Here is an 18,982-nt window from a genome sequence, read left to right as displayed (position 1 = left end):
GTTCCTGCCCTGGCCTCTGGTTAGTATCGCTTGTGGAGAAACCAGACACTGAAAACTTAGAATTCATACTTATAAAGACGTATTTTTCAAATTCTTGAGTTGAATGGCCACGACAGCTCCCTGAACAGAAGCGGTGAGACTGATATTTTTTTTTTTCCAATTTAGTCTTTGACAGAAAACAAAACAAAACAAAACACCTTTGAGTCATAAACTTGCAACCAACACACTCGGAAAGAATGAAATCGGAAATGGAGCCCCTCAGAAGTGGCTCCATTCTCCTCGGTTGTCCGAGGTGACGTCCACCCTCAGATCCTCTCTGAGAACCAGGGCAGTCTTCTGCTACAGGTTCCGGTGAATCCCAGAAACCATCAGGAAGCTGGCTCTCCAGGCTCCCCCGCCCTTTTTTTTTTCCCAGAGCTGAGGACCGAACCCAGGGCCTTGCGCTTGCTAGGCAAGCACTATACCACTGAGCTAAATCCCCAACCCCTTTGTCCAAAAGTCATGGCAGGTTTTCACCCTAAATATATGAAGTGGCCTTCATAAAACTGCATGGATGGGCTCTGTCTGCGAAGAGAGGAATACAGAGATAGGGGCTGCTAAATGTGTTCCTCAACATTTGGAGAGAAAGAGAAAGAGGAATACCTCACAAATCCCCTACAGACCCTATTCACGTCTCAGAGCCCCATGGTAGACCCCAACCAATTAAGGATGGATTTCACCATCTGAAGCTGGAGTCCCACGTTCTTTATGAGAGGCAGAATATTGAGATCTGCTTTTAAGAGAAATGGAAGAGGTGTAGTTAGGTAAGGAAAAGTGATAACACCATGGCAAAGATTTTCATAAAGAAAAGAATTACAAATAATAGATACAATTTTGGAGTTTTAAGACAAGGTATAATACGGTGGATTCATGAGCCCAACCTCCTTCCCACAGATTTATGTGGGTATACACCAGTGGTTCTCAACCAGTGGGTCGTGACCCCTTGGGTTGCATATCAGATATTTATATTACAATTCATAACAGCAGTAAAATTACAGTTATGAAGTAGCAATGAAATAGCATTATGGTTCGGGAGTCACCACAACATGAGGAATTGTATTAGAGGGTTGCAGCATTAGGAAGGTTGAGAACCACTGCTTTTGCACTTTCAGAAGAAAGGAAAAGTGTGAACAAGGGAACATCACAGAAGAAATGAAGAAGCAATCCCCCATATTTATTTTTATCTTGGTTTTAGTTTGCTTCTGATTTGTTTTTTTTTGTTTTTATTTTTGTTTTGTTTTGGTGTGTGTGTGTGTGTGTGTGTGTGTGTGTGTGTGTATGTGTGTGTGTGTTGCATTCTCAGACTATTTCTAGGTGAGCACTAACCAATAGCTGAAGAAGATGCCATCCTGAGTATTTCAGCATTGGGTCATAGTCTGTGGTTCTCCACAGTTTAAAAACAAAAATCTTTGGGGGCTTTTTTGTTTGTTTGTTCGATTTGACTAATGGTAGACAAAGCCCATTCATGATGCCAAAGTGTATGCTTCCCAGCAGTCACTGCATGAGCCTCAACAAAATAAAAATATATATATATATATATATATAGTAGCAATAAAGAGAAAATAATATTTATCAAATAATATTTTAAGCCCAGTTCATTGCTAAAATTCAAGTTTTTTAAAAATTATTTTTAATCGGGTGACTAAAACTTTACTTTCCCAATTATATTCTGGAGGAATAGAGACTATAATTCATTTAAATGGCTAAAAGTGAAGGATTCCATACAAGTCTTTCCTTACTGTCAACAGTATCTGATGATCAACCATGTTTTAACCCTTTCTAGTCTACCTATCAACATTTGGGAGAATTATAAACAAAGTTTTAGTTTTTCTTCTTTTATGTTTCTCAAACGATATGACTTTGAAGGTAGACTATGTATAGATAGCTATACATATACATATTTGTTTTGTAAAATGATCATTAAGTTTTTCAAATTTATGTCATTGAACAAATCTTACAAATTAAGACATTCCTGCATCCAGTTTCTTTTTGGAAAAATAACTACTTCGAAAGAGTAATTCAGCGTTGTCTTGAACAAAACAGGGTTTGTTGTTGTTGTTGTTGTTGTTGTTTACTTTTTAGTTTTGTAAGATGAAAGTTTAAAAAAAGTGTGTGTGTGTGTGTGTGAGTGTGTGTGTGTGTGTGTGTGTGTGTGTGTGTTCATGAATACAGAGGGAGAAGAGGACAGTTGCTTGCGTTTTCCTGTGTGTGATTGCCTAATTAGGAAGATCTGTGATGGACTTCTGAAAGAAAGAACCAAAACCTGGGCAAGCTTAAATAAACATGTGCCTGCACCTGGATCACAACTGCCTATACTACCATGACGTTTCTCAGAGTCCTGGATGCAGCAGTGAGGCTGTCAATGGAAAACAGCAAGAATGACAGTTCAGAATCCTGCAGCTTCAAGAACCATAGCCTTCCCCAGCCTTGTTCAGTCTAGTTATCTGTCTAGACATGCAAATTGAACTGAAGAGTGGAACCCATTATTTGGATAATTTAGAGGATGGGAATTCTCAGTGAAAAAAAGATCTGAGTAGCTGGAGTTATCTGGATTGTTTGTCTTCACTGATCAATTCACAGGATAATTGCACTTTCCTATGATTTTGAGGACGGATCAGAAGATTTGAGCCAGGAAGAAATTTTGTGAAAGCTTCCTCCTCCTTCTTCTCCTCTCTCTCCTCTTCCTCCTCTTTCTTCTCCTCTCTCTCCTCTTCCTCCTCCTTTTTCTCCTTCTCTTCCTCTTCTTCGTTTTCTTTTCCTTCATTCAACCTCCATGAAATGTGCATAAATACAGAGGAGAAGAAATACCTTGAAAAATCAATCTTCTTTCAAAAAATATGAAGTTAGTTTGGACAGGGATGGTAATGTTGGTAGGTATCTTGGTAATGACCTCCCTCACTCCTTTTTTCCCCTTGAAGGCTAACCTTCAAAGCATTTTTCTTTTTCAGATGAGATGACAAGACCTAACCAAAGAGAAAAAAGACTCATTAAGCTCCCTGTATACTGGATACGATGCTTTGCAGTGCATATCACATGTGTATATGTTTTTATAAATCCAACAACTTAAACCAAGGAAAAGAATTATTCCCTGTCTATCTAGTTCACAGTGGGTAGCAACTGGTAAATCTTAAAATACCAGTCAAGCCATAAAATTATAAAGTTCTAAAATTCAGAAGTAATTACATCAATTCTGAGCTGAAGGTAGAGGATCTTTTGAAAATATTTTTGAAAACCTATTATTTAAAAAAAAACATTATGATAGACACTTTTTAATTTTTTAAAAATAAATATTCACATAAGATTAAACTGGATTACAAACTTCAAGGTGAAATCAGGTAGACTAATGGTCCATTAAATATATCAGATATTAAAATTACAGCAAAATTTAAAATGCATTCATGAACAAAATTGTCACAGCTGAGGCCTGTCCTGTGCCCTGTTGGGAAATTAGAAGCATAGTATTTAAAACAGGAGAGTTGCAGGAAGATAGCAAGGAAGCTTGACTCAACTGTTGTTCAAATGCAGGAGTGTGCAGTACATTCAACTGAATCATACTAATTGTAATGCTGCTTTAAATGAAGGGTCAGGCACAAAACTGAAAGGACACTTTAATAAACAAAATTATTAAAACATTGTCTTCAACTATCAGACATGATCTGAAATATTTGATCATGAAAAGCCAAAACTTGATGGAGTTAGTAAATTAACATTAAAAACTAAAAACAAAACAAAACCAAAAATTAAACTCTCTTCACATTTCACTTTTCAGAACATACTATACAATTTTGTAATATTTGAAAAAAAAATTTTTTTTCACAATGTCATCCTTAGGTATTTTAAGCTTTTAACCTAAGACTGTGGCAACAGTCTGGCTAAATCACTAAATACTAAACTAATGGTCCTGTGGGAAAAAGCTTAACAAATTAACACATAAAAACATATGCCATTGAAAAATATGACTGTTTTCAATGTCTTTTAAGAATCAATGTAAAAATAAATTATTCTAGAATCAACTGAGAAACAAAGCTTTGATCATCAAACATAATTTGGCAGTCGATTTATAGTTCAGTAAAAGGCAGATATGTCTAAATGTATTTTTTAAAAACTGGTATGTAACACATTGCAAGCATTTAAAATATTTTGTCATGTTTATGTGAACCTCTTCTTAAAAGGTGAGAGAGAACAAAATTTTATAAAGACTATATTATGCTGCAAGTTATACTGTTTAAATTGCTGTAAACTAGGAATATTTTGATGAAGGTCAATTGATCACAGTTCAGTCCAATTACTGGGTCTGTAGTTAAGAAAAATGTTATAAAGAAAAAAAGAGCAAAACAAACATTTTAACATTTGCACTATGATGCTGTTTTTTTTAAAGCAATTTTTTCCTCCCAAAAAATTATTGACAATTTTCCAATTCTAAATTCTAATTCCTTGATATTTTTACTTAGGAATAAAACTACTGTAAACATTTGAGAACTCTTATTTTGAGAACAGTTTAAATTCTTGATATTTGATCAAATACTGGCATTTGCAGTATTAAAAGAAATACCAATTTCCATGAAAATGAAAGAAAATTATTAACAGGGAATTTAAAGAAAGAATATTGAATTTTAAAATTGTGCATTGGAACCTGTTTGTAAGATGAAGAGGAAGTAGAGATACTATTTAAAAGCATTTTCTAAATCTAAAAACAATCTTCAGTAAATACAACAATTTTCAATCATCTTAGTTAAGCTCTTATCAGATTTGTAATGCAAAATAGCAAAAAAATTACTTCCAGTACCAGCCATTTAGGTGATTTGGTCTTTTTTTTCTCAGACTTTTGTACCTTTTCCTTGGAATATGAAACTTCTATTTATGAATTTGTTTCTGAATTTCAAACGCTGAGTATAGATTAAGGCTTTGTCACATACGCTTGTTGATTTGGAAATTTATATTAAAAAATACTGCATCCTTACTTTTACATATAAATGAATGAACCAGGAGTAAGAAACAGAAACCAGCTAGCACATTGAAGTTTTGTTTCATTTTAATTTTTTTTAATTTCTAAAACAATGTTTTTAAGAAAAGAAATTTTTTAAATCTCTCTGAAGCACATAGTATCTTAAATAATGCTTTCAAAGGAAAACAAGAATATTTTCTACAAACTTTCCATTTTTGTCAAGTCTTAGATTAAAATGAACCAGCTACAGGCAGTTATCATTTTGATTCAAAATTAATTAAACATAGCTCATAATCATATTCTACTAAACTAATTATTTATTTTTATATAGAATAAATGTTATACATTCTAGGGGGTTAGTTAAAAAAAAAAGAGTAGCATTATATGAGAAAGAGAAAGTATTACAGAAAGAATCAACCCAAAGGGCATTTTAATACAGTTTGAAAATCTCCCAATCCATAACTAAACAGCTGTGTTTGCTTTACTTAATTAATATCACAATTGTGAATGGTAAGGAGGGTCAGCTTAGTTTTAGAAAGTGCCAAAAAATTACATGAGTCAGCTCTATCTACCTGATGTTCACAAACATCCAATTGTTAGGCACTGTGCAGGCAGCAGCGCCCTGAGTATTGCTGGAATTTCACCCAGACGAGCTGACACTAAAAAGGCACAGTGATTGCTTTTATACTGATAATATACACATTAATACACTGACATGAAAAAAAAGCACTAGAGATAAGCCCTGCTGTCTTCTGAACTTGTTCTCTACCTCATGAAGCGCTCTCTCAGGTACCCTTCTATTGAAAAGAAACAATGACTACAATGAACTACATTTAAAAAAATAACTTTAAGCTTGTAGGCAATGACGTACATTAAAAATAAACATTTTAAAACATCCATTTTAGATGCAAAAATGTTTGTGAATTAAAATAAAAGTAACATGATTTAGCAAAAAAAAATTTGTAGTATTGCTTTATTTAAAATGAGCAATAGTTGAAAATTAAAATGGCATTTTGTTATTTTGTTACAGCTTGCTGTTAGACATTCACTAAATATTAAAGATATTCTGTAAAGACTGATGTTAGATCTGTGGCCATGTAATTTTTAACTAACTTTGAAAAATTTCCCAATATTAAGAAATCTGTCCTTTGCTCTCTTAAAGTAGTATGGTATTAACAATAAAAACTTAAAGATGTAGTTTTTCATAAAACAAATTTTCATGTGTTTAAAATGGTATTTTCTCTAGATCCTGATTCTTATCTTATGCTAAGCTTTAAAGTCTTGATCATTATAAATAAATCTTTTTAGAGTTTTGATTTTGAGTGATGTTATAAATCTTTTATATCTTAAAATATTAAGACATTACTAGAAAATTCAAATTCAACAGAAAAAAATCATTTTAAAAAAAAATTTAATATAAATAGCAAACAACACATTTGACATACAGAACATCCCACAGCAGTCCCTGAATTTTTATCTTTGTGATTTTTTTTTTTACAAAATGTACATAAGAAACCTAAAGTCATAGCATAGCATGTTTTATATCATGCCAAATAAAATAAGTATCACTAAGTAATGGCTACTTTAATTACTAGAGAAATTGAATACCATCTTAGTGGAATTTACTTTCCCCTTATAAACAAAATTTTTTTCTTTATTTTCTGTTGGCTTCCTGTGTCTTATTTTTAGGGTTATTTCCCACTTTGCTGAAGGACTTTCTATTTGTGACCCACTCAAAATAAAACATTTAATTTAAGTATCCTCGATAACTTTGTAGTTGGTCTTGCTTGGCAATGCCCAACTCTGTCTCTTTTGCTCTCCAGCTACTACTTAAAACAAAAATAAATACATAAATAAACAGAAACTCCTGACCCCCACATGTTAAACCCTCTGGTCTTGATTGCTTTTTTCTTTCACTAATGAGCATTAATTTTAAACAGCATTTTTTACTTCTCAAGATTTACCAGGCATTCAGATGATTTCTTGCTCATAACTTGCAGGCAGAAAACAGCCAGCAATCCGAAAGGGTTTTGAGCAGATGTAAATGTTAAAAATGACCAAGAAGACCACAGGTTTTGGGTTGCTTACAAATACTGTCCTAGTGCAGCTTTGGCTGGGTAAATGATGGTCAGCAGGGCTGTGTTAACTTTCTAGACCTTCTCGTCAGCAAAGCATAATGATATGTATCATGAAAATCCCATAATGAAATCCATTATTCTGTGTGCTAATTTAAAATTTTAATTTAAAGAAATACATTTTTGAAAACCTGTATCATAAAACAGCCAAAAATTATAAATCAACATGCTACCTTATACTCAGGGTTTGATGGGTTTATTCTAATAATTTCTATAGCTAAACTATTATGCTTCTGATCTAACCATCCCAAGCCTCTCTTAAAAAACTTAGCAATATCAAAGCAATACAATACCCACCATGAATATAGACATTGTTATCAGTTGTGCTTAAATTAAAAAAAAAAAAAGAAATTGCTTTTAGCTCAGCAAGATGGTATCTGCCTGTAATCTCAGCACTTAAGAGACTGAGGCAGGAGGATCAGAGGTAAGAGGGCAGCCTGAGCTACAAATCAAGTTTCTATCTCAAAAACAAAAATCCATACCACAAAAAATAGTGTTTTCCAAATTTGAGAAACTCATCTAAGTAATTTCCAGTCAGCATTATGGACTTTACAGCATCATTGGACTGCTCAGTCTAAAGCATCATTGGAAATTCAAAATGTTCCTTGCACTTACTGATGCTCTTGAAACCCACCTTTACTAAGTTTCTGGGTTTGTTTGTCATTAGTACAATGCAGTTAATTGGCCAAACATGGTCCCTCTAGTCTTTATGAGTTATTTTCTTGCTAGTAAATGTGACAGTTCACTTACTCAAGGTAGGGTCTTTCTGAAAAGCATTCTTGTTCCTCTCCATCTACACAGTATGGAAAGGAAACATTACAATGGAACAAGCCAGACCCGTAGGCAAAATATAATTTTTTAGACTTATGACTGGTTTCCAATGCTCAGGGTCAAAGGATTATTACTGGGTCCTGTGAGGGCTTAGTATTTCAAGGTGTGGCCACCCCCATGTTCTTTTTCATGACGGCAGTAAGAAGATTCATTTCTTGGAATGTATCTTCAGAAAGCTATTTTTACATTTTTGTTTGCCCTTGGCATTTGTGGGTTTTCTCTGATTCTCACATTTAAGTATGTTGAGTACCCCTAACCCACACAGGGTGTGGTGACGGTAGGTTATCCTAGACTTTTCCAATGGTAGGGGTTAAAGCATGGGCTGTCTCCTCTGAGGACTGCTTGAGCCTGCCTGGTGAAGTCCTCTCCTCACTGTCCTAAAGATGGACTTGCTTAGTCCCAGGCTCACTGCACGTTATCCATCACCTCATTTAGAGAATTACTAGTGGCTTCAGCTCCCACTCTGCATTACATGAGCAAATAGGAAAAGCCTAAGAGTGGACTTAGAGGCATGGTTCAAAACGTGATGTTTGGTCTGGAAAGGAATTTATACATCAGTGTGGTCTCCATTCTTCTTAACTGTTAGGCAAGGGGAAATGTACCATTGGAATCGTGGTTTTCAAAGTAACCACTTATATTTACTTTGCTCTCCAATTTCAATTTTTTGTTTTTTTTTTCTTGTTAATTAAGGTACTAAAAAAATATTCAAAAAAAATTGACAGTGCAAACAAAGGCTATGAGTTTGTCCATTGAGCTGGTCATTCCTCTTGGGTGGAGACCTTTCCTCGACCCAACATGGTCTAGGTACTGTTTTCACACCAGCTAGAAGAACATCAAATCCATGTCAGAAAATCCAACTTTGCTTCTAGGTCTAGCAGTGGCTTTTGGTGCAACGTTCTTTGCTAACTTTTCTTTTTAAATCTAGAGAACAGCATAAATAGCCTGTCCACTCTCCCCCAGACGGTTAGCTATCCTGTCCCGTGAATTGACACATGGGTAAACATTTTGAAAAGGTAAAATTGCACTGCATAGGTAAACAAGCTGGAAGAGAGAGCAAAAGTGCTAGTTCTTCAGCTTGTTCATTAGGGGATTTGGGGCAAATCACTTCCTTTCTCTGGAGCCTAGTGTTCTTATTTACAAAATGTTAAAATTGAATGAAATGATGCTTAAGACTTCTTGTGGCTTGGACAACCTGTCTTTTGAGCTGATGGTGGCTGTTAGGACAAGCTTCAGGTGCTTCAAGTGGACAAGGTGTCACACCCCATTCTAACGGGGCAGTTCAGGCTGATGCTTCTCATCTCTATTTGCTTCTCATGTGACTGGTTTCTCAATGATATTGTCCTGAAAGGGACCTCAGAGAGTGACAAGATAAAGTACCTTTGGGTATCTGAGAGTCCCTCTTATCTTAATGACTAGCAGTGAGGAATGCTGGCACAGATTATGCTGTGTGGGAAGGTTGGCTAGCCAGTGCCCTCAACTTCTGCACACCTATGAAGTTCATCATCTTCCAAGAACTTAGCTCTGTGGCTTTGTCATAAAAGGGTGAGAAGGATGAAAGATTGAGGTGGCTGAGTTTTTACTGCTTTCATTAATATGTCATCTCTTCTCAAATGGCTTTAAAAATTAATCTTTTTTATTTTATTTTGAGGCAGTGTCTTATGTAGCTCAGGATGGTCACCAACTTTCTATACAGCTGAAAATGAACTTAAACTTCTTTTCGTCTTCCAGAGTTGGAGCTGTTGGTTGCTTGGATATATATGACTTAGATTCACAAGGAGGTTAAAGTTTGGTCGTCAGAAATCTGATGGTGATGGTTTGCCAGAAGGAAAAAAGGATCTGCAAGATTTTCTGAGAAAATGCAGTTTGGGCAGGAAGTAAGAGCTCTTGGGTACCTCCTCTTAAGTATGTAACAAGATAGTTCCAAGTTAGCAAAGGGTCTTCTCAGCGTTTCCCTCACAATTCCTAAAGGTGTCTTCTCAGTTGTCCTGGGCACAGTTGATCCTAAGGGCTCCAGAGAGCCTCCTTGTATCCAAACAGGAAGAGAAGGGATGGTAAATACTGCGGGTAAGGTCCTGAGGGAGGATGGTGAAGGAGGAGGAGAGGAAGAAAAGTTCGGGTTCTCCAACTCCCCTCTCTTACTTTTGTTCTTTCATTGATTTAGTCTCTGTTCAGTCTTTAGCAGCTCTGACCTAAAGATATCCTCTACATGTTGCAGTGAGATACAGATTCCAATAGAAAGGCTTTGGTTCAGAGTTGACTTAAGGGTTTGGGTTCTTTTGGTTTGGATTATGTACTGGCTAGTTTTCTCTTCCCACTGATAGTGCCCTACCCTTTCCATTCCCATCCCTCTGCTCAGGACACTGGAAGACATTATGTTATTGCCTATCAATGTGCGAGAAAGGCAAGGGAGCATGCTTAGGATTAGGGACAAATTTCAAAATTCACTCCCTGTCTCTGAACAATTGTCAGAAGGTTCGATTATTGGGTTAGGAGTGTAAGTCAGCCTAGTGTGCATGAAGCTCTGGGTCTGGTTCTCAGCACCACATAAACCAGGTATAATAATGAACATCTGTAGCCCCAGCACTTTGGAGGTAAAGGCACAAAGATCAGAAGTTCAATATCATCCTTAGCCTATATAGGGAGTCTGAGGCCAGCCTGGGCTACACAACATCCTTTCTCAGTAAACAAAGGTACAATGCTGCCTCTTTTCATTTGGGTAGTTTTTCTTGCATGTCACTGGTTTAAACTTTGGCAACTCGTTCTCTTGAGGTCTTTGTTGCATATTTTAAAAGATAATCCAAAAATCTGAGTGATGCTAGTCAGTCATTTAACCTCTCCTGTCCCCATAGATAGAGGATCTGAATTGAGTTAGATTGCTCTCCAAAGATTCTTCTCACTTTAGGACTCATGTATCTATCTACTACCGGGCACACAGAGACCACCAGTGAATAGTTATTAGATGAGTAAGTGATGCTACCAGCATTCTATTTCCTGGACAGCAGCATGCCAGCAAAGGATGGCATAACAGAGCATTCAGACTGTGAGCATCATCTTTAGAGACACCTTAAAAAAATCTGTGTGTGTGTGTGTGTGTGTGTGTGTGTGTGTGTGTGTGTGTGTTCTTTTTCTTATGGCTGGCAGGCTGCATTAGACTAGTCATCTGTAGGGAAGTATACACAGCCCATCTGTCCATTCACTCACCTGTCAGGAGGCACTACAGTCATGTTCAAGGTGGACTTCTTGGATTTTATATCACCAGGGATCTTGTATAGATCTTTTCCACTCCTGGCTTGTTTGTCATTATCTTACCTTTAGGTTTTACTATGGAAAGTAGCCAACAATGAACTTAAATATTAATTTTTTTCCTGGAATATTCTTTGTAACTTAAAGGAAAATACTGAGGACTGTCTTTAAATTCTGGTTACCCTGTTCATCCACCTCATTTTGAGGGTAGTTCACTTTGACTCTATATATTCTTTTTTTGTAGATAAATTATTTATGGGAACATAAGCATTTCTATATATTTATTTGTATATGTAAATCTAGTCATGTTGGTGTGTTGCTTGGAAAGATGTTAATACAAAAGCATATTTCTCTGAAGAATACACTCAATTCTTATGCCTTCAGCAAAAATTCTTTACTCCAAACTTGTGTTATAGATCCCTTGCTTAGTTTTAAAGTTTAGCATGGTTGCTTTTATTATAATGGAATAAAGAGGTAGCTCTTAATATATTCCCCCATATAGTTTTATTAAATATAAACAAATAGTAAGTTTGTTCTCTTGACTCATCAATTCTATGTAATCACCCTTTAAAAGCAACCACATAAGGTACCTCATGGATTCTTGAAGAAGGGGTAAAGGTGAAAAGAATGTCAGTTAGCTTTCCAAGCAATGTTCCTACCCTAAATGACAGGGAAGAAAAGCCTTCAAGACAGCATTACGGGGTTGGGGATTTAGCTCAGTGGTAGAGTGCTTGCCTAGCAAGCTCCAGGCCCTGGGTTCGATCCTCAGCTCTAAAAACAAAACAAAACAAACAAACAAACAAACAAAGACAGCATTACATGTAGACATGGCAAAGCTCTTGTTTGAGGTTTTTTCTTTCTTTTTTTTTTTTTATATGAAAAACCTCATGTGTGAGAGGCTTTAGTACCTCATAAAATGAAACAAAGGGAAGAAGAGAAGAATGCAGCTGAGGAGAAAGAGCAATCTTAGCTTTCTGTTTATGCCTCTTTCTCTCTCAGTCTCCCTTTTTATTTTCATCTTTTGAGTTGGGGTCTCCCCAGGTAGCCCTGACTATCCTGGAACTTACTGTGCAGATCGGGCTGGCCTTGAACTCACAAAGATCTATCTTCTTCTGCCTCCTGAGTGCTGGGACTAAAGGCATGCACCACCAACCCCGGCTATGCCTCTATTTTCTACAAAAGGCTAAGAGAACTCTTTTATTCTAGCGTCTATTCTAAATACTACTTATATTTTATAGTTGGTCAATCTCTAATCCTACCTACCCTCTACCCGACTTTGAAATAACTCAGTTGTTTCATCACTGTGGATTACAAGAATACCACTTTTGATGAATTAATTAAATGATTAAAGGTAATGTAAACTTAAAACAAATCTGAGGTTCAATGAATTTTACTCTGTATATCATCTTTATATGTTGTTGAGTTTATCACATAGACCACTACTGAAATATTAGAGGAACAATCCCATTAAAACCCATGTGATTCTATTTGGGGTCTGTGGTCCTCCTTTTTCTTTTTCTGTGCTCTTTGGTGAACACTGATGATTGAGGGAGACAATCTGTTGGAGATGGCACAGTTTCCCTTGTCTATTTCTCATCAATATTGGAGTCAAGGGCGCAGATAAGAGCATGATTGGATGTTTTGCAGCGGTAGCAGGGAGTCTGCTCAGAGCAGATCTGACAGGGTGCTGAAAGCCAGGTAGAACAAGCTAGAATGTTACCTTAGAGCTGGTTTTGGAGTACTTCATTAACAACAGAACAGAGGCTTATGAACATTGTTGAGGAACTCAAATTCTGAGTGGAAAGATTGGAATGCGTCTCTGGGATTAAAGAATGATTGTTAATCGAGTAGGTATAATGATGAAATTGTGGTTATGTAGAAAATGTGGTATCTGCTGGGTAGTGGTGGTGCACGCCTTTAATCCCAGCACTTGGGAGGCAGAGGCAGATGGATCTCTGTGAGTTCAAGGCCAGCCTGGTCTACAGAGCGAGATCCAGGAAAGGTGCAAAGCTACACTGAGAAACCCTGTCTCAAAAAAACACAAAAAAAAAAAAAAAAAAAAAGAAAAGAAAGAAAGAGAAAGAAAAGAAAAGGAAAGGAAGGAAGGAAGGAAGGAAGGAAGGAAGGAAGGAAGGAAGGAAGAAAGAGAAAACATGGTATCTGTAATTTCCTTTAGAGTATTTTAGTGGGAAAAAGACAACGGGGCAATTATGAGAAATTGGTAATTATTAACCAGAGGTGATATATGCCCAGATGCTTATTATACCAGCCCTCCTTCATTCAAAAATGTCTGTAGTAAACAGTGAAAAATATTAGAAACCTTGGGACCTACTAGTTTTAATACTAAAAAATGCTACATGTACCTATAAAATCTTATTAGGACGGCATGTTATGTGCATATACAAGGCAGTGCTTAGATTTAAAGTTTCTCTGGACTCATGAGCAGGGCTTTAGTTCTTAGGAGACTAGTAACTTATAAGTGGGTATGTAATGCAAATCCTGGGTAAAAACATTATTTGTTTTATTTTTATTGCCTTTTTAAATTATAGAAGTAAATTTGTAAGAAAAGCATAACAGATCCCCAAAGAAAAAGAAACAAACCAAAACCAGAAAAGTAAGAATCGTTTATCTTTACTCAGTTAAATGCTGGGAGACTTTGGGGTTCTGATCTCAAACTATTTGAAGATCTTGGATTCCCAGGTGAGAGCTTCAGAGGGAAATCGAGCAGCCAAACTCAGGTACGGTGGCACTCCTGTAACTGTAGCACTCTGGAGGCTAAGGCAGGGGAATCACCATGACTTAGAAGCCAGCCTGGGCTACAGAGTAAGACCCTGCCTCAAAAGAAAGAAGGAAATAAAGGAGGGAGAGAGGGAGGGAAGGGACGGAGCCAGTATCAGGGACCAAGTTAAGTGACAGTCTAAAGGTGGTCACATGAGCTGTGAGAAGAGATGTGTGATGATGTGGCTTGTAACGTAATTTTGAATTAGCAGAAATAATGTGTTTTTTCAAAGTTCTTCTTCTGTGTTTTGAATAGTTATTATTACAGCAACTATGTTCTAAGTCATAGAGCTGTATCACAAAGTGTGTGTGTGTGTGTGTGTGTGTGTGTGTGTGTGTGTGTGTGTGTGTGTGTTAGAGAGAGAGAGAGAGAGAGAGAGAGAGAGAGAGAGAGAGAGAGAGAGAGACTGCCATGAAGACACATAAACAAAAACACTTCCAAAAGCGAAGGGTTATTTTTTGGGTAATATTCGGGTACTGAGTCCACATTCAGTGGTGTTGATTCCTTACTGTAACAAGATGCTGCCCATATTTACAAAATTAAAAATATCAGGACTGGGTATATAGCTCAGTGGTATACTGCAAGCTTAACATTCCCCACTGGGGTGAGGAATAAGGGTTGGGTTTCCTGCATCAACCTGAGGCAGTGGGGATCCTTCCAAGCCTCGATTCTGTATACAAAGGGAAGAAGATGTGTTTGTCTGGACACCTGTTTACTTTTCGGCTAATAAATATAAATTGAGCTTACTTTGAAGTAGTTTGTCTCTCTGGTAAGAAACAGTTTCACAAATACAAAATCACCATTTGAAAAGACTTTAAATGTGTCCTGATCGTGGAGATGTTTCCAATTGATCTGAGCTTACTGGTGATCTTGCTCTTTAGCCAAGTCCCGCTGGTGCTAGAAAAAAGAATGAGGGAGTTGCATCCTTGATTATTTGTTAGTTGCCTTTTAGCAAGAGAAGAAGTGTAGGTTTCGTGGATAAAAGTCCTGAACTAAGAAACACAAGACAGGGACTGTTTTAAAGTTTTAAATGCAAGCACATCTCTCGAATTACTGCAGCATTAATAAATGGTGTTTTTCACAGAAGAGCTACGTTGCTTCTAGGTTCCAGTCATAGGTTTGCCACTAATTACTGATGTCAGTGTCTTCGTGGTCAAATTGAAGGACCCCTGTTAAGTAACAAGTGCCGCCATGTCATCAAACACTTCGGTTTCCAAGGAAAGAATGAAGTTATCTTTATAGTGATGCTGAATGGTTTCTTGGAGAAAGAAATGAATTAGATTGAAGGGGAGAGCAAGGCAGGACTCAGTGCAGAGAAAAATAGATACTAAATTATGATGCAGGAAAATTTTCTCAGAAGTACAATGTTCATCAACTGCATGTTTTTTTTTTTTTTTTTTTTTTTAACACTGTGAAAGCTAAGTAATGTGGAAGGGGAGAATTATTATATAAAGAGCATTATGGATGGGGGATGAGGTTACATCTAGAAGGTTCATCATTTTGGTTGATAATGAATAATTAGCAAAACTGACCCAAGTTGCTCTCTCTGTGTACTTATAGGATCTCTGGTGGACCTTCCATAGGTCTGGGCTCTATGGGATTATTCAGAAAGTAAATTTGCAGTGAAGCCTTTTGCTAAATCATCACTGTTTGAGAGGGGGAGGGAAGGCAGAATGAAGAGAGACAGCAGCGTCACATAGAGAACCAAGTCCAAATGTGGGGGCTTCTGTGGGAATACTCCAGTGTCTCTGGATCAGCACGGCCACTTAAAGACTGTTAGAGCTAAGTGGGACTTTGGAGCCTGTCTGGTGCAAGCCCTCATTTTACATTTTACAAGAGGATAGAAGCCTTGTGAAAATTGGCCAGGACTACGGTATAGTGAAGCCAGAGAAGCTGGTGGTGGTATGCTTCCAAGAGATTTTAAGTGAGGAAGAAGGGTGTGTGTGTGTGTGTGTGTGTGTGTGTGTGTGTGTGTGTGTGTGTGGTGTGTGGTGTGTGGCAGGGTGGCAGGGTGGCTGGGGATGGGAATCCTTCCTTTTCAGAGTCATGTCTAAGTAGAAAGCATAGCAGAGAAGGCAGGCAATTCTGCCAAATTAATTAAAAGAGAGATGGAATTAAAAGAGGGATTTTGTGGAGGAGGGTGGGGGAATTGTTTAATTTTATGCCTCAAAATCTTAGGTTGGATTTGTAGTTTACGTTTAAAACTTAATAAGGGAAACTCTGATTATTTCTAGGCACTTAGTTTCCTACACCGAACGGAAGTTTGGGAATTTGGCAGTTCTGCTGGATCAAGCAAATGAAAGAATTGTTTGCAGCTGGTGCTGGACCTGGTAAGTGGTTCACACTAATCTGTTGCTGTTTAGGACCAGTCAGCTTGGCTTTTTAAACAATCACTCTTAACGAAGTGTGTGCTTAGGACTTGGATTTACATTGCCGGCTGTCTCGATAGGAACTAATGAGTCAGATTAACGTGGCGTGGAGTCCTGAGCAGAGGACGAGGCAGGAATCTTTTCAGAAGGTTGGGAATGCTTTGCCTAGTTTCTTTTACAATTATGCTGGCCAGGGCTGGGTTGGAGGGCGTCTTTCTGAAGGTTGAAAGACTCCCTACTGTGTCTGTTCCCCAGTTACAATGGCATTGGGTTCCTGAATGAGGACCAATGTGCTAGTGTGCTTGCTTAGTTTGTCTGTTTTCCTGAAGAAAAAGAAGCTGGTAGTGCTGAGGATGAAGCAGAGATGAAGGTTTTGTGGCTCTGCACCCACTTATGTCTTTTTCTTTGTAAAAAACCATTCACCTACTATATCTGTAAAAAATTTTAAAGAAGGCTTTTAACTTGGCATTTTCTTATTAAAAATAATATTATTGCACCAATGTCTTACTAGTCTATGGTTGGTACTTTGTAAAGGTTTGGGACTGCTGGAAGCTCTCCATATTTTACCCCTTGCTGCTGTTGTGTAAGGGCAAAGCCTACCTCCATTGTTGGGAGAATGGCTGGGGAAACGGACAGAGCCACAAAATAAAGCCATCTTAGCTTATTCTTTGGATGGTGCCTTCCTGTCTGTTCTTATTCTAGGGTCTGCTTGTTCTGCTGGGTGATGGAATCAAGTCAGAAATGAATGTATCGAGATGCAGTGTGGTTAAATGTTTACCTTCAGCCTCTCGTGAGCCTGTGAGCAGGCAATAGAAATAGCAGTACTTAAATTAGTGTTTGGGTTGGAGAAACTTGGTGGGGTTATACTGCTTCAGCCAGAGGCCTAGGTTGGGTCTCTGAGTGGTCAACTTGTCTACCCTTGAAAAAGACTTCTACTGTGCATATGCAAAATTATTTCATAAAGATCACATTCTTTGGGGGAAGTTAGCCGAGATAATCCAAGGTTGCAAAGAGTGACATAAGGGGATAGCATTTTTAAAAAATGTCTATCTATACAGAATTTACATGTTCTGGATTGCTCTTGAAACATCCAGGTCGGTGTTGAGCAAGATACCATCTGTACTGAGCAGGGTCAAGGCTGTGGTGGGTGGACATTCTTTCTTGTGGTCCTACCCACCTGTGCTCTCCAACTTCATATATTCATCTGAGAACCCTCAAAAGGAATGCCATGGCAGACAAGGTGAACAAGAAATTGCCAGAGACTGGAAATTGGTTATGTTCAGAGTAGGGGAAGAGAATCTCAGCCAGGCAGTATTTTTATATCCAACCCCACCCCCCCGCCCACCCCACCCCCCAATAAAATGAGAATATGCCATCAAGTTTAGGTGGAGAGAATAGTTAGGTGAAATTTGTTGTTCTGTTTTTAAAAAGAAAGAGAAAGGAGCTGAGTAGTGTGTGGTGCAGTTGTATGGAGGGAAGACTGAGAAAACAAGTCTTGGAAACATCACTTAGAGAAGGGGAAAAAAAAACGGCCCAGAATAATGATCATGTCCCTCCTCTAGAATTTGATATAGCAGGCACATCCCAGAAACGAAGGAGGAAAGGAAGGAATTTGAAAGTTTTCTGAACAGAAAGTTCTTGTGTAGAAGGCAGGTGAGTTAGTGACTAAAAATCGGATTCAGGGAGAAAATTACGGGGTGAAAGAGGTGGCAAAGAAACAGCATACTTCTTTTTAAAAATCCAGGCTAAGTCAAAAATCAAGGGATATTTAATATATCCACCATAGAGGGTGCGGTGTTCTGAAGATTTCATTTTGAAGAAATTGATATAGAGCTAGAAAGACATTTTAAAAGTTAGACATTTTAGGCTTTGGGGTTTTTTTTTATTTCATTTTATTTGAAGTTTAAGTTAAATATTATGTTTTCAATAGACATTATTATGTATTAGAAAATTTGGGGAGACAGATGGTATCAGTTAGCAATGAAATGTAGTACGAAAAATTTAAAACTGTGGAGTTATGAATAAGATCCTTCACTCCCCAGACAAGTTAATGGCAAAATAAAATATGGAACAACTGTGGCTATGAGGAACTGTGAAGTTATGATAGCTTTGTGACAAAATCTAAAACAGAATTTTTTTAAAAAGTTTCCAGCATTAACTATATTATTTGAAACCTTTGCTGTCTAGCATTAAACTCAGAAATTCAAATACCCTTCAGTCCATTCAGATTTTTCACAGGGTAGGGGTGACCATAATCATTTACTTAGGGTTTTTTTGTTTGTTTGTTTGTTTGTTTAATTTCTGTAGAGAAATATCACGTTTTGCCTCCTAAAAAACTGTGAGGGTTTCCTTTCTTTTTTTCTTTCTTTCTTTACTTTTCCTTTCTTTCTTTTTGTATGATTTTGTTTAAAACTCTCCTTCTTTGGGTAAGGAGATTTACTCTTTAGTTATTAGTTGACAAGGGAGCATTTTAATCAGAGAGTAACAAGTACCAAGCACTTCTTCTTCTTGTCCTAATTGATAGAGAGCATGGAAGTGACAGAAAGGTGGAATATTAAGTTAAATGAAAGGACTTAATCAGAAATATTTATTTAAAAAGATTAGTTTGTTGGTTAAAGAGAAAGGGAAAAAATATTTTGCT

At 37.2% G+C, this 18,982-nt stretch overlaps 1 long non-coding RNA gene across 2 annotated transcripts in view; it reads left to right on the top strand.

Annotated features, from left to right (window-relative positions):
- The window catches only part of LOC118581215, an 85,491-nt gene that overhangs the window by 44,473 nt on the left and 22,036 nt on the right, over positions 1–18,982 (top strand). For both annotated transcript variants that reach the window (XR_004944671.1, XR_004944670.1), the window contains exon 3: positions 16,207–16,302. This is a non-coding gene — a long non-coding RNA (uncharacterized LOC118581215). The remainder of the gene's footprint in view (positions 1–16,206; positions 16,303–18,982) is intronic.

The sequence above is a fragment of the Onychomys torridus genome, chromosome 4, assembly GCF_903995425.1.
Source record: "Onychomys torridus chromosome 4, mOncTor1.1, whole genome shotgun sequence".
In the NCBI taxonomy this organism is placed as follows: domain Eukaryota; kingdom Metazoa; phylum Chordata; class Mammalia; order Rodentia; family Cricetidae; genus Onychomys; species Onychomys torridus.
This window is presented reverse-complemented; position numbering and strand designations above follow the sequence as displayed.